Raw genomic sequence first — 16,108 nt, forward strand, 5'->3', positions numbered from 1 at the left:
GAAAACAATGAACAGAAAGACTCGGGCGATCCTTAGCTGTGTACACTACACCAGTATGCAATGATATCTGGTTCCTTGATGCCCCGAAGTGCATAGCCTGACCTATTCACCAAATTTACAGGAGTAATTTTCCGAAAAATCTATATGAACTACACATTTTCATTATCTGACAAGTTTTTTTTTTAAATTGCGCAGTTGACTTAATTGATGTTTAATGCTGAATCCATGTCGACAAACTTTTGACGATATGATAGTGCAAGCTTCCTCTAACAGGTTTCTTAATGTTAATTGTTCCTTATCTTTCGATGTGACCTAGATCTTCATTGCCTGTTTTTGTCCACTTTTTGTTATTTCGCGCTCCTAAATCTTGTTTTTCGATTCATCAACTACAACCTGTTTACCTTCATCATAATCGCTCTCAACAGCGAGTAGTTTGTCCTTACATACTGCACATTCCCTGTACATGCATTCTTTTGTCACAACAAACCGAGTAGCAGATGTCACGCACAGACGCCCTCGTCAGAACTTTGTTTTCGAAAAGCTTGTCAAGTTTGAACATTATGTTCGCGTGTAGTTTGTATGTACATGTGTCCCGTCCGGCAAAACTTGCTTCCAGTACCCAGAATTGACGAATCTGCAAAATGTTGAAATTTTGTATCCATTGTCGTCGCCGAGATACCTTTGATGTATGTATTTTAGTGAATCAGTTAATAAACGTTTTTGCTTCGTGACTACTTTCCTTGTAATGGTATCATTTCCGGGCATAGTTCGCGTATTTATATCCAGTTCGAGATAATTGATAACACTTATCTGGGATACTCTATTGATGGCGGGCTTTCGCGAATATTCCAACTCTTCTCCTTTCCCCGATTACCCGTTCAAACGTTTCCACAAAATGCGACATTTTGATGCTAGCTTTATAATTTTATGGTTTTTTTCTTTGCTGATAAGATTTTGGTAATTATTTGCCTTTCTCTTTCCGACTTTGATTCTTTCATTCTTTTCCTAATTTGTTGTACAACAACACTATTGAACATTACACTTTTGCTTTGACTTTTGTTGTTGTACTTGTACCTTCAATCTTTGCCATCTTTGTCTGTAGCGTTCAGACCTTTTTTCTGCGCTGTTCAGTTTATTTTCTGCTTTTCGTAAGTGTCGAACCAAGCGTTGTCTGTTTCAATTTCTGCCTAGATTCCAGCTGGCTTGACCTTACTCGATCATTACGTTCTTCATTTATTATTGGTGTTCCAGGAGGAGTTATTTGCTGGTCTATATCGTTTTAGAGATTTCTTTGATTTTTACGATAATTTCTTTTTGGCTGGCGCCATCTTTTCCTTGCATTTCGTTTTTCTCTGGCAGACATCTTGCTTACAGGTTTTAATTTTAAGGTTTCCTCTCTGTCTTTAAAACACCTGCCCTGCAGGTAGGGCGTTAGAATTGTACCTACTGCCCTACTGCTTGATTGTAAAAGGGGACTAAATTTAGAATCTTATCTTTTCTCTTCTTCCTAACTGACTTTATCTTTCCGAATGCCTCCCTTGTCACCGCCTCACTTTTGGCCTTAAGTTGAGCTTTCGCCCCTGGGAGGAAGACTCTGGGTTCTGTCCCCTGGCCGAGACAGAATAAAGTCTATAATAGTGGTAGTTTCTGCTCCTGCTTAACGCTCAGCAAACAGGGAGTGTGACGACTGGTTCGCCCGTTGTCAGTATGTGACCGGGTGGGGTGTGTTGCTCGGTGTCTTCGGCGGCATGCTTCAGTGATATAGCACTATAAAAAGGGCAATAGTTCCACTATACAAGAAGACACAACACGAATATACTGCAGTCTCCCAAAACACGCACCTTGCACTTTATACACGCAATACATAGCATACATGGGAGGCCGTCCTTACATGACTCTGGCTGTTAATAGGACGTTAATTGAATCAAACAACCAAACAAACTTCATAACGCTTCTTTTCTTGCTTCAAGTATTCATTATATTGATCGGGATTATTTTTCATGCGTTGGCGATAATTTCGCATTCTTTCGGCCGCAGACTTTGCATAGCTTTCTAAATGCAATTTTGCAATTATTTTGAAACAATTTAAGTTTGTATTCTTGGTGAAGATAATATGATCCAGAGTTCCTTTACCATATACTCAAGAATCTGTGTTGGTTCCAGACGTCTGCAAAATAGAGTAGGGAGGAGTTATCTTCTGACTGTTTACAGCTGTTGACTTCGTATTGTTGCAAAGACAGTGCTCTTTTTATTTCTCGATCCATGTACTGGAAGAAACCACAATGACAAATAATATAATGATACAAAATGTGTTACTGCTTGGAAACGTGTTTTGTTATTTACATAATATGTATAAATTATTGCAATGTGCAAATGTATCGATATTTAGCATTAAGCTCATTTTGTAGTTAATACAGGCAGAACAAGCTAGGGCCAGGCATGGGATTTTCGATGCCGTATTCATATCATTCATATAAGACGAAATAGCATTATGTTGTGAATGAATTCAATGTGTGGAATATGGTATTAATAAGTTAATAGATGTAAATATGTATTTCCTATTTGGGTACATTTTGTTCATTGTCAAGTATACCCGGTAATTCAGGCACGGACTATCTATAACTGTATTCAGCAATGTGCACTATTATATGCTGGTATCAGTTTGTCACAATTTTTGCACGCGGGCACACATTCATATCAATAATATCATTCCTTGCACGCACATTCTTACAAAAACTAAATACTGCAATTTACCTGTAACATACATATCTGTACAAACACATAAACGTCATTTTTAAAACATGAACAGTAATATTATTATTCTATCCTCTTCCGTTACGACCTGTCAATACCGTTACTCATAGAAGAGTAACGGTGAAGACCGTAACGGTAGAAGGCGGTATGGTATATTTCGACAGCAATATCAGTTGTCACGTGACATACTTAGATGGGGTGTTGTGAAATTTAAGTAGACAAACATAAAGATTCAGAGGAAAAATTGTGAAACATAAGAATTTGCATCTCTATGTGATGAACGGTAAGAACATGATACGGTTGATTCAAAGCGAAAATCATACTAACAATATCATATTCTTTAAAGATGGAGTGAGCGTGCCTCTTGTTCATCCGTTTCGGCGGTAAAAAGTATGTCTCACCGGAAGCTGGCTTCATAGCAGATAATAAAAACCAATTACGGGCAAAAATAATCAAATAGTCAAAATTAATATGTATGACAAAAGACAGTAACATTAATGAAATAAAAAGCATTTCATTCATTTTTCTTCCGTGTATCCTAAGTTTACTATCTATGTTGACATTTACGATAACCCACCCGGTCATTTTTAACGTTACGAAAATAATGAAAAATAAATAAATTTGAAAGTCTGTAATAACATACTCTTTGGTAGCCTACTGATAATATATTTACGTATTTAACAAAAAAGTACCTTTTATGGGATTAAACATAAAAATTGTCTAAAGTTTTCTCAATATTCTTTATTTTCTAACCGGACAGGCCAATCTCCCTTTTCGGGACATTCACCCACCTCCTGCCCCTATTGCATGATCATAAAAGGCGACTAAATTTAGGATCTTTTCTTTTCTTTTCTTCCTAACTGACTTTATCTTTCCTAATGTCCCCTTGGCAAAGCCTCACTTTTGGCCTTGAGTTGAGCGTTCGCCCCTGTGATGAAGGCTCTGGGTTCAGTTCGACTATACAAGAAGACACAATATGAATATACCGCAGTCTCCCAAAACACGCACACATCACAGCATACACGCAACACACCACATACATGGGAGGCTGTCCTTACATGACCATAGCTGTTAATAGGACGTTAACTAATCAAATAAACAAACAAAACTAAAGGTTCTGATGAAACATTTGCCATGCTCAGAATTGTAGGGACCCCTCGTTTCCGTTACTTTCCTACAGACATATAGCAAACTTAACAACATTGCCATAATACTAATCCTCATCTTACTCTTGTCAGGGGACATACACACAAATCCAGGCCCAGTGGACAGTTTTTCTTCATTTAACGACTCCGACAATATTTCTTCTTCTTTTTCTGAAGACAGCTCACTAAAAATTATGCACTTAAATATCCGCAGCGTTAGAAACAAAAGTGATTTTCTTGAAAGTTTTCCCGACGACATAGACGTATTGTGTTTGACAGAAACTCATCTCGACCCTTCCATCCCCGATTATGATCTTCTTCTTTCCAATTTTTCAACAATATACAGAAAGGACAGAAACTCTTTCGGTGAAGGTATTATGATTTTTTCTTCTAACGACATACTGACTAAACGGAGACTTGACCTAGAATCACCAAATGACGAAATAATGTGGATCGAATTTTTTACTGACAATAAGAAGTATCTTTTATGTTTATTTTACAAAAACCGTGGCAAAAATCTATTTCTGGAATTTGGACACGACTAAAATATTCTTTGACAAAGCTTTCGACTATACGCCTCATTTTATACTAACAGAGGACATAAACATTGACTTGTTAACAGCAACTAATACTGATCTTAGCAGTCTAGCACAACAATATAATTTGACTAACCTTGTAACCAGTCCAACTTGAATAACACATACAACTGAATCTCGTATTGACCCATTCTACATCAGTGATACTGTATCCTCCGAATCATCCATGGTTATGCCGGTTTTCTATCAATAGTTATATAGCTCGGAGCCACCGATTTCTGCCAATAGTTATATACATTGTACATGTATATAGGGCTAAAAAGTAATTCGAACAGTGTGGACAAAGATAGTCGAACTTTCGAGGTGATCTGCCCCTTTGTCAAGACACAAGAAGAACAAATAGAATTACATGTTAAGGACGGTCACGGATGTACACAAAAACATAAACAATGAACACATATAGAATATACAGATGCACTAAAGGGACAATATCTATGCGTATTGTCTGAATGATCCCTTCGGTCAGTCGCTATCAATAGTTGCGATCGCCGAAGGCTTATTTAGTTCATCTGTATATGTATATATATAATTCGGACAGCAGGGTCGAATATACCGCAGTCTCCCAAAACACGCACCTCGCACAACATACACGCAACACACCGCATGCATGGGCGACCGTCCTTACATGACCATAGCTGTTAATAGGACGTTAACTAATGAAACAAAAAAGCAGGGTCGATTTTATGATACTAAATGATATAATATTTGCGCTGGAAAAAAGGAAAGGTATAAATTGGAGGTGTATCGAAACGTGAGGTAGAACCAGGTACATCTGAAGTGTAAGCGTTATGTGATTGTTTTACATCATCCTCATACAAATTGAGGTCATTCTCGGATACCATTAACTTAACCGCAGCATGATAGAAACATAAAGAAACCGAACCGCAAAAATATTTCTTAGTGCATAAATGATACCTTCTTATTGGTAAGATATTTATGACAATGAACAAAGAACATAACAATAACGAATATATAAAAACAAAAACAATACGTTTAGATTTACTTCCGGTGGAAACGATCATTGTTGTTTGTATATTATACTGTAGATATAACCGGTGTAACGCCAGACAGTTTGTTAGGTATCTGACCTACCCTGGGGTTCCATCCATTGACATCACCATCGCATTATTAGCGAACCAGATAGGAAGGACCCAATCGTTGCCAGAAATGACTCCGCCCGTTTCCAGATATATCCTTATTAACAGAGTCACATGATCGGCAGTAAAGCATTCAGAAAGACGGAGACCGATAAAGGATTGACAATATGGGTTAAATGGCACCATATAGTCAGAAGGCCCCCGCTGAATAAGTAACATTATACATACAAGAAGAAAGCAAAAATTTGAAATGAAACTATACTTTTTCGTGTTGTTCTTTACGGCCGTTGAATCTTTAATAGGAACTAAATATCCTCAATTACACAACCGGGTTCTACGTGTGGCGTCAGCGGATCACAGCCCGTATAAACTGGACTCATTTCCCAGGATTAAAAATCATAGAATTTGTTCAAAGTATTGTAAAAATGACCAATGTTTGTCTTTTTCATACAAGCAGGATGGCGAAATGTGCGAGACATATTCTCGTTCATTCTAACAGGCAGCAGATTCTGAAATATCTACATCAATTGCGTACTTCAACAAAGGTAAGAATGTCATATTAATGATACATGTATAATGGGCGACTTCATCTATAATGCATACATCTAATAAACACATTTGTTTGTTTGTTTGATTATTTTAACGTCCTATTAACAGTCAGGATCATGTAAGGACGGCCTCCCATGTATGCAGTGTGTAGATTGTGTGAAGTACGAGATGCATGTTTTAGGAGACTGCGGTATGTTCGTGTTGTGTCTTCTTGTATAGTGGAACTGTTGTCCTTGTTATAGTGCTATATCACTGAAGCATGCCGCCGAAGACACCAAGCAACACACCCCACCCGGTTACATTATACTGACAAATAATACTAACTAAACAAATGAAAACGTACATAATCCTGGATACTGGGCATTGGTATTACTGTTGCACTGAAAACGCAAAAACAAATATATCTATTTGCATGATACGCAAATTCATGTTTAAGTTAAGTGAGTTAGAGATTAAAATAGGACTTGTATATCAAAATGCGTATTGCCCTCGGGCTATATGATGTTTTTTTACAGCAGAATATTTACAACGTTATCGACATCTAATTATAATGTTTTGATATGACTATACTCCTTCTTTTCTGTCCTAGATATGCAGTCCAACGTCAGAGCTTGTTAACTTCTCTGTCTCATTTACAACTTGACATCCAACTAAACCTTCACCTGAATCTAGACTTGAATCTTTCTCAACATTTACATATGAATGGTGACATTCTAACAAAGGGAAGTAATCACCTTAGCCATGAGATAAATTTAAACCTATGTGCCTGTGTCCAAACCTTTATTGAATCATCTGGCAGACTTTGAGCCCACCATCATTATTATATTAACATAATAACATTCATACCTCTCTTATTTGTAAAACATCAAGTACATGTATAGAAAACATAAATATTCACACAATTTGTATACACTGGTATATATACATGTGTGTGTACATGTATATGATATGAAGACTCCTTCAGTGCTTTAATTTTAACACTATACAAGTAAGCGAATAGTCATTACATAAATTCAAGTCACTATAATATATATATATATATATTTTATGTGTAAACATTGATCTATTCATACACAAGTATATATTGAAATTTAGCAAAATAATTCATATTGTACTATCCAATATTACATGTATATGAATATTAACATGTTTATGACTTCTTATACAAACATAATCTAACTGTTTCATGAAATATGAAGAATGCATAGTATTGGAGGATTTGGATATATATATTCAACTATTTTGTCTGCAGGTATTCATTGTTACTATATTCTCAAATCCATACCATAACTCAACCATTTGATTCTCAAATTGTATTAAACTATTGATATTACATTTTATTATAATGAATTACCTAGATATAATATTACAAGTTTAATCCTTTGTCTGTACCAAGTTCTTTGACAGGAGTAGATCATAGGTAAACCCTTATAACACTCATATTTTTATATTACATTATGTATAAACCCGTTTTCTCTAATGTTATAATTAATTTATATGCATATGTTTTAATATACTCCCTCAGTATGGCTCTTTCTCTGGACATTTCTGACTAGGACCAGTACTCAGTGGTAACACTGTGGACTTTGTAGTACATGTACTGCCTGGTCACTAGGAATGGCTTGTGTGGGAGTGATATTGAGGGATCCAAAATTCAAATTAAATTCAAATCAATATCAACTGATTTAAATCAAGGAACTGTAAATATTGAACTGATATGAATCCATTATAAATTTCAACTTATTATAATCTGGCTATACAGTATCTAAATTTTAACTATAAACAAAAACATTGGTATGCATATATACATGTATATATATATACTTAACATGCTTTTTATACATGCTCATTATTGGAGTGTTATCATAGTATTACTTACAAGTGTATCCTAAATATATATTTAATTTCAATATTGTCTGTAAAATTACATATATTATATATATGATTTTGAGATGTACATGTATCTATCCACAGGGAGAGGGCTTATATAGGCATAGCCTGCTGCCCAATCCCTATTAAATCTAACGATTTAATAAAAAATATTTTGAAATGAAATGCTCCTTCTCGGTTAAGTGAATTATTACTATCATATAATCCATTATCATCCCCCATTAAAACCAGGACATTAAAAGCACTCGAAACTACGCGAGCTTCCTACAAAATTTCAAAATCAAATCTGTTCGATGTGTTACATTATGTAACCGTTTTAAACCTCAAAAATCTTCTCAAATTCAACAAATAGCATAATCTGATTCTCTTCACATATAGAAAACTCACAAAGTCCTTTCAAATAAAATTGAATCAAATGAATCTTGGGTCCCTGGATATCTCTCCTTTGGGGAGGTGGTAAACTTTGTCCACAAACCATTTAATTGGATAGCAATTAGATATTAAGTGTTGATGATGATCCTGCTGACACTAGATAATACCAAGGTAAATCAATACTCGGGTGACCGTCAAGGCGTCTTAGACCTCTTGATTTTACCGCTACTAGCCAACCGCAGACCAAAAAATGTAAAAGACCTTGTAGTGAGCAGCAAACTTCCTCCTCTTGCTCCTGCTGCACAAACGGGTTCATTCCAGACATGCAACAATAAGCGGTGCATGATGTGTCCATACACAGCATCCACAGACACATTTGAATGTGCTATCAACAACAAAGCATACAACATCCGTCAGAACCTGACGTGCAAATCCAGCAATGTCATCTACCTCCTCTCGTGTAGGAAATGCACAATGCAATACGTTGGGGGAAAGCGGTGGTCCACTCAACGTCAGAATCAACAATCACCGCTGGTCTATCAAACAGAACAAACCTGACTATCCGGTTGCCAGACATTTCAACTTGCCCATCCATAGTTGGAAAGACATGCAGGTGATTGCAATTGAGCACTGTTCCTACTGGACACAAACCAAGCGTCGATCGAAAGAACATCGCTCTTTGTCATCTCATTTCACCCTGTTACTGGTTTTGTCCACAATTTCACCCCCATTTAAAAATACTCCCATGACATTTTCTGTCTATATGTAAATTAGGTTCAACATTTAAAATCCGGGAAAACTGTTTTGTGTGACTTAAAAATAGAGAGTGCATGTAGCAACGGACCACTTCTTTGTTAGTATACCTAGTTACAACTTCGCTAGCCAGGGGTATTAGTCCGATTCTCTATCTACTACCCTTGGCATATCTCACTTCAGAACAGGTGTTTTTGCTTTCAAATTCTGATTGGATGCGGCTAGGTTCAGGCGACCAATGAAAACGCAGCTTTGATATGTCAACAAAATTAACTGAAACGATAGTATAGTGACCTACATTTGTATAATGTGACATCAGGTATGTCATGCCTCTCAACATCAACTCCTAACGAAGTTATATAACTATCTATTTAATCAATTAGATGTTTTATACCAGCTAAATGAACGTCTTGGAGACGTTGCTCTCCAAACAGATTGGAAAGTACGTGCGTGATTTATGTGTCACACATTTAACAATTAAAAGATATTATAAAATTATTATTTATTATAAAATGTATCTCGTTACTAAATTGGACATTGCATAACTTCTGCATGAAACACAAAAAACTGGTGTCCAAACTTACAAAAAAACAAATGACTCACACACATGTTCATCTTTGGAATTTTGAACCTGTCGCAAACTACACGCGTGTTTCATAGGGCGCTGCCATTTTTTCAACCATACGACAATGATACGAGCTTTTTAATTGGTTGCTTATTACGTAAATGGAAGGGGCACAACTGCGGTGATCCAGCAGGTGTCGCAGTGCGGGACCACCCGTTCTGAAGTGAGATATGCCAAGGGTAGTAGATAGATAATCGAACTAATACCCTTGGCTAGCGAAGTTGACCTAGTTATACATTTCCAGTTTAATATTCCAGATTCCGATATAAGTGAAAATCAGTGTACAGTAATAATTTTTCATGCTAAATATCATGGTAACACCTTTTAAAATATTAGTTGCCATGTTAACAAAACGGGGGCCTCTGATTGGCTGAAATTTAAATGTCAGAATTAAGTGAAAATTGGTATATAGAGGTTACGAGGTATGCTGAATAATATGGTAACACTTTCAAAAAGATCGGTTGCCATGGAAACAAAATGGAGGCCTCTGATTGGTTGAAATTTAGATATTGTCAGATTTAAGTGAAAATTGGTATATATGGGTTATAAAATATGCTGAATAACATGGAATCCCATTTTTAAAAGATTGGTTGCCATGGAAACAAAAGTGAGGTCTCTGATCGATTGAAATTTAGATTTAAGTGAAAATTGGTATATATGGGTTATAAAATATGCTGAATAACATGGAATCCCTTTTTAAAAGATTGGTTGCCATTGAAACAAAATTGTGGTCTCTGAATGGTTGATATTCAGATATTGTCAGATTTAAGTGAAAATTGGTATTTATGGGTTGCAAAATATGCTGAATAACATGGAATCCCTTTTTAAAAGATTGGTTGCCATGGAAACAAAATGGAGGTCTCTGATTGATTGAAATTTAGATATTATTAGATATTAGTGAAAATTGGTACATATAGGTTTTGGGGTATGCCGAATGAGATAGTAACAGTTTTAAATACATTTTTGCCATTGTTTCGAAATAAAAGCCATCTGGTTGCTCAAAATTAATATTGTAACCTTTGTGGTGCTTGTATTATTTTTAAATTACACATTTTTTATTTGAAAATCATATTTAACTCTGTTTTCCTTCTTTAATCATTTTTAATTCAATTCAAAAAAAATTATCTACATAAGAGAGATGAATAATCTTAATTTGTATCTTTTGCGTTTAAGTTGCTGACGAAAATATACTTCTACAATAATTATTTGATTTCTGACATGAAAAGAGAAACTATTTGTTTCATCCAAGAGCATATCTAGTTGTTAGGCTTTTTGTACTATTAGGGAAGATGCATGAATAGAAATTCAATACAATTGTAATTTTAGAGTACATATGTTAGTTAAAATTCTATCCCTAACTGTTGTTTTATTATGGTGTCTATGATCAATTTTAAATTAATGGCCAACTAGGGCAAATATTGATTTTTTAGAAAATTCCCCTCGCTTCATTTCAGCCTATGAAATGCTATTTTCCCGGATTTCAATTTTTTTTGGAAAAGTATCTGTTATAAGATTATACCTATAGCATGTTTTTAAAATGGTTTAAAAGTGTTAACAAAATCGATAACATGCCAAATATTTCGAGCAAACCCAATATACTCAATTTTTATCCTGACAAAAATTTGAGGTTTTTTTTTATTCAAAATCAATTTGTCGTAAAAATAATTCGTAAATAACATTATAAATGGATCTAAAATAAAGAATGAAGTATCTTTTATTAACAAAAATAATTGAAAAATAAAAATTATGTTCAAAAGATGACACAAGGGGTCCCCTTGCCACATACCCAAAGTAATTTTAAAAAACATCATTTTAGGCCCTTTATGCCTTTTTTATTCATACAAAATAAATAAAAAGCACATTAAAAGTAGTTATATACCTAGACCTTTAACAATGCAAAATATGATAAAAAAAATCGGCGCGTGGGCGGATTTTGCATACCCACCTTTGTAGAATTTTTTCTTCATTGATAGCATTGATAATAGACGTAAAAATCTTTCCAAGACACGAAACGAATGTTACTGCCCTGTAATTATGTAAATTTTTGGGATCATCTTTATTTTCAAAAATAGGCTTAATAATCCCCGTAATCCAGCTTTCCGGAATAATACCAGTGTTGAGATCAATATTAAAAAGTTTGTCATAAACAGGTAACACATCATTAACAGAACTCCTTATGTATTCATTATATATAATATCAATGTCACGTGCTTTATTATTATTTAATTTTTTGATTGCGTCCACAATCTCTTTGGAAGAAATGTTATTATTCAGTATATTGTCATTTAAAAATAGGAATTTCAAATTCTTCTGTGTCATTATCTTGGGTTGAATTTAGATTGCTGAAATATGTATAGAGGTCTTCTTATCAAGTCTATTCAACATAATCCAAAATACTATTGGTTGATTAACCGATGTTCTTCTAATTTCAATTTCGATATTTTCTTGGAATTTCTTGTAATTTGTCTTCAAGAGATTCTTGTATTCCCTGCTCTTTTTCACTAGTGATTTCCGGTTTGCACTACTTTTCAGAATATTATAACGTTTTTTCGCTTCATGAAATTCTTTTCTTTTACGTGAGCAGTCGCGTTTAAACCAAGGTTTGCCACCATTTAGTGTAGATTTTCTTCTATCAATTCTGTCAGTCTCCCAAAACACGCACCTCGCACTTGATAAACACTACACAACGCATACATGGGAGGCCGTCCTTAAACATGATCATAGCTGTTAAAAGGACGTTAATTAATCAAACAAACAAACAAATATCATGACATATTGATTCATTCCCATTCACTCCCTCTGTTAGTCTTTCTGTGGGGTGTTACTAAAACCGGTGTTAGTTGGTAAATTTTGAATAAATCAGCCTTTACTTAATCAGGCATTTTGCGGACTTGTCAAAAATGTCAAAACAATTACTTGAGATAACAGGTGCCATACAAATCAAAATGCCATATAAGTTTGGCAAGTGCTTTTTAAGATGGCCCATATCAGCCTGCATTCTACACTAATAAATTGTATATAGAATGAGCAGGTAAAATTTGCTTTTCGGAAATTCTACACTTCCAAGTTTCATGTGTAGAATGTCCATATATACAGATTGACAATTTAATCTTGGCATTCTACACTGCAATAGCATACATTATACACATGTAACTTTGGAATATAGATGTCCACAGTAAATTGGCAATATATGCACGTATATTCTACAGATGTAACTTCGGAATGTAGAATGTCTAGAATGAAAACTACATTTTTACACATAAAGAGTGAAAATATAAAATACCGGATGTTATGGGCCATTGTATCTTATCATGTAGAATACCGGCTAGTATGGGCAATGGTATCTTATCATGTAGAGTACCGACTGTAAATGGGCCATTGTATCTTTAACATGTAGAATACCGGCTGTTATGGGCCATTGTATCTTTATTATGTAGAATACCGGCTGTTATGGACCATTGTATCTTTAACATGTAGATATCAGCTGTTATGGGCCATTGTATCTTTAACATGTAGAATATCGGCTGCTATGGGCCAGTGTATCTTTAACATGTAGAATTCTTTAACATGTAGAATACCGGCTGTTATGGGCCATTGTTATCCACGGTGGGGAATCATGTGGTCTGTAGCTGGTGTGTTGCACGAATCAAAATGGCGGCCGTCAGCAGTTTTGTCAGAAAAGGAGGTAAGTCACTGAAAATACTCTTTGCATCGGCATTTTATTGTGACAAGCATATGCTATACATAATTCTAGACAAACCGATACCTTAGTTCTGTTGCAACGCTCTGTACTTTTCTGTAACATTCTGACCAAATTTTTGAATCGGAGCGATTTTTTCTGTGTTTAGGCGGGGTCCATTCGCTCTATATGTGATATTGTCTAAATGTTTCCTTTAGTCAAACCTTACTTGGCTACTTGCATGTTGATTAGAATTGGCATGTTTACCAGCATAACGTTCGGTGAGGCTCCATACAGGGACCAAGCTATCAATAGCTTACTACAAAATACATCTATAAGCTGATGTATATATACGTTTTTGTGACGGTGTGAAAACAGAATCCGAGGCCCAAGGAATAATTAAGTTCTCTCAATGAACCGTAATTTATAAATGTAAATAAACATGTACATTGTATTATTATTTGTATAGCAATACATATGTACGACTTATTTTACTAAAACATAACCAGACGTTGGCGTTCCATTTAATCCACATACCGCTCAAATAAACCAATTCTCGAAAATAACAGCTAGTTTAAAATAAATCTGACATAGGCAAAATCTGTATAATATTTCAAAATACAATTTCAGTGTACATCTGCTAAAGTTTTAATAAAGTTATATATCCGAACAAAATATCTTAAGCATTATCATTAGATTAATCCAACCAATGATGTTAATATGTACAGTAAGCAAAACATTATGTATATTCTTATATGTAAAATACCGGTGAATACCAACCACACCACTATACAACAATACATGACAGCTTCTTTTCAAGGAATCTGAAAACCGAGAATAAACAAAAGTTACAAATCAATGACGCAATATTAAAAAAGTAAAAAAAACAACCCAATGGCTAATTATCGCATTCATTTTCATGTACCTTATACAAATAACAATGACTATTTTCTATTCCATTATACGATGATACTTATCAACCTCTTAAAAGAACAAAAATGATGTTCCGAATAGACCTGTCGTGAGCCGTGTTAGCTTCACAACACATTTCGAGAACATAGAGAAAACATGTCAGAGGACTTAAAATCCAGATTGTACATATGCAGTGTATTGTGCTCATGCATCGTTTGTACTTCTATAGTAAGGTAGCAGAGTGTGGTAGATCTTACTGACCAAATTATCAAGCAAATCATAATTTACTTAATATATATTGTAAATGAATGTTCATATTTGAGATCAGCTGTACTGATTGATCGGCTGGTTGTGTGTTTATGTTACTGAACTGTACCCCTGGTGTGTTTACATGGAATAAACGTGCTATATAGCGGTTGAATTGTAAATAATTAGCTGTACATGTCAAATGGCAGTGTTTTTTATTTCTAATTGAAACCATGCTATCAGATGGTAAATGTATCAAGCGATGTGATAATAGATTGTATGTGTAATTAGTTTGTTGGCAAGTAGTGTGTCATTAGGCATTAAACGAATATAGCCGCCATATTGGATCGTGACTAAGCAGGCGGTCAGAATTTTGAATTAGGTATTTTGTCTATGTAAGCTCCATGATCAATACTTATGATTTATAATTCAGTGATCGTTAAGACAATAACAAATACATGATTATTCAATCAAAATGTATGTGTTTAATACGTACTTGTGGCGTACAACGGTCGATTTCAAGACATATTCGGTCCAAGCAGTTGTACTGCTTTCACGGTGAAACTGTTGACGCTGACGTTCCGGCTGGTTTTTGTGTACATTTTTAAATACGGCTCGGAAACGGAATCAGATATTTGTAACTATATTTTGTGTATTCACAGAACATTTTTCAGTCAATAAACAGTTGGTTTACGCTATGTATAACATTTTCTTTGTGCTTTCATTTTTGGCACTATATTGTGACGTCGGCAATGTACGACTGCTATTGTTGTAAACAGTCTGGAGGGCCTCCACTTTGCCTCCACATTGCCTCCACTTTTTCCATATAAGGAAATGTGGACGCCCGAGGGGTATATAAGGCGGAGCGATTACTGTGATTTTTTAACGTCTCCTCCCGGCATCGGATACGTATTCTAAAAAACTATTCTTGCGCCATTTTGGTTCATTAGTAGCTAGGACCCCCTACAGGAGTTATCTCCCTTATATCGATTATAGGAAAGTTGGCATAACTTTATAATAGAAATCGTTCTATTGTTTCAATTAGGGAATTATTTACAAGATATTTTGAGGCTAATCTTGTAATAGAGGAATTGTTGACTTGATCGCAATTCCCATAAATAGTTTGTAATGAGGATAATACAAGAGTTCTAGTGTACTCTTGTATTTCTATTGCAAGATATAGTTAAACTTGTAATAGTGAAAATCTTGATTAGTTACTTGGCATAAGATTTCTTTATAAATATTCTGTAAATTCTATAATATTTGTATAGAGGAACTTATACTAACGAAGTCTTGTGCCCTACCTCTATGTATTTCTATTACTAGATATATGTTAATCTTCGTTGTACTAGGGAAAATGTATTTGGTAGCGTATGATCAGATTTCCTAATAATATAAAATTAAGGGTGTGACTGTTTACCAAAAAAACAACGCAGTAGCCTATAAAAAGCCATGGAGGTTACTTTCTATTTGCTAGGATGTTTTGGAAT

The sequence above is a fragment of the Argopecten irradians genome, chromosome 11 (assembly GCF_041381155.1).
Source record: "Argopecten irradians isolate NY chromosome 11, Ai_NY, whole genome shotgun sequence".
NCBI lineage: Eukaryota > Metazoa > Mollusca > Bivalvia > Pectinida > Pectinidae > Argopecten > Argopecten irradians.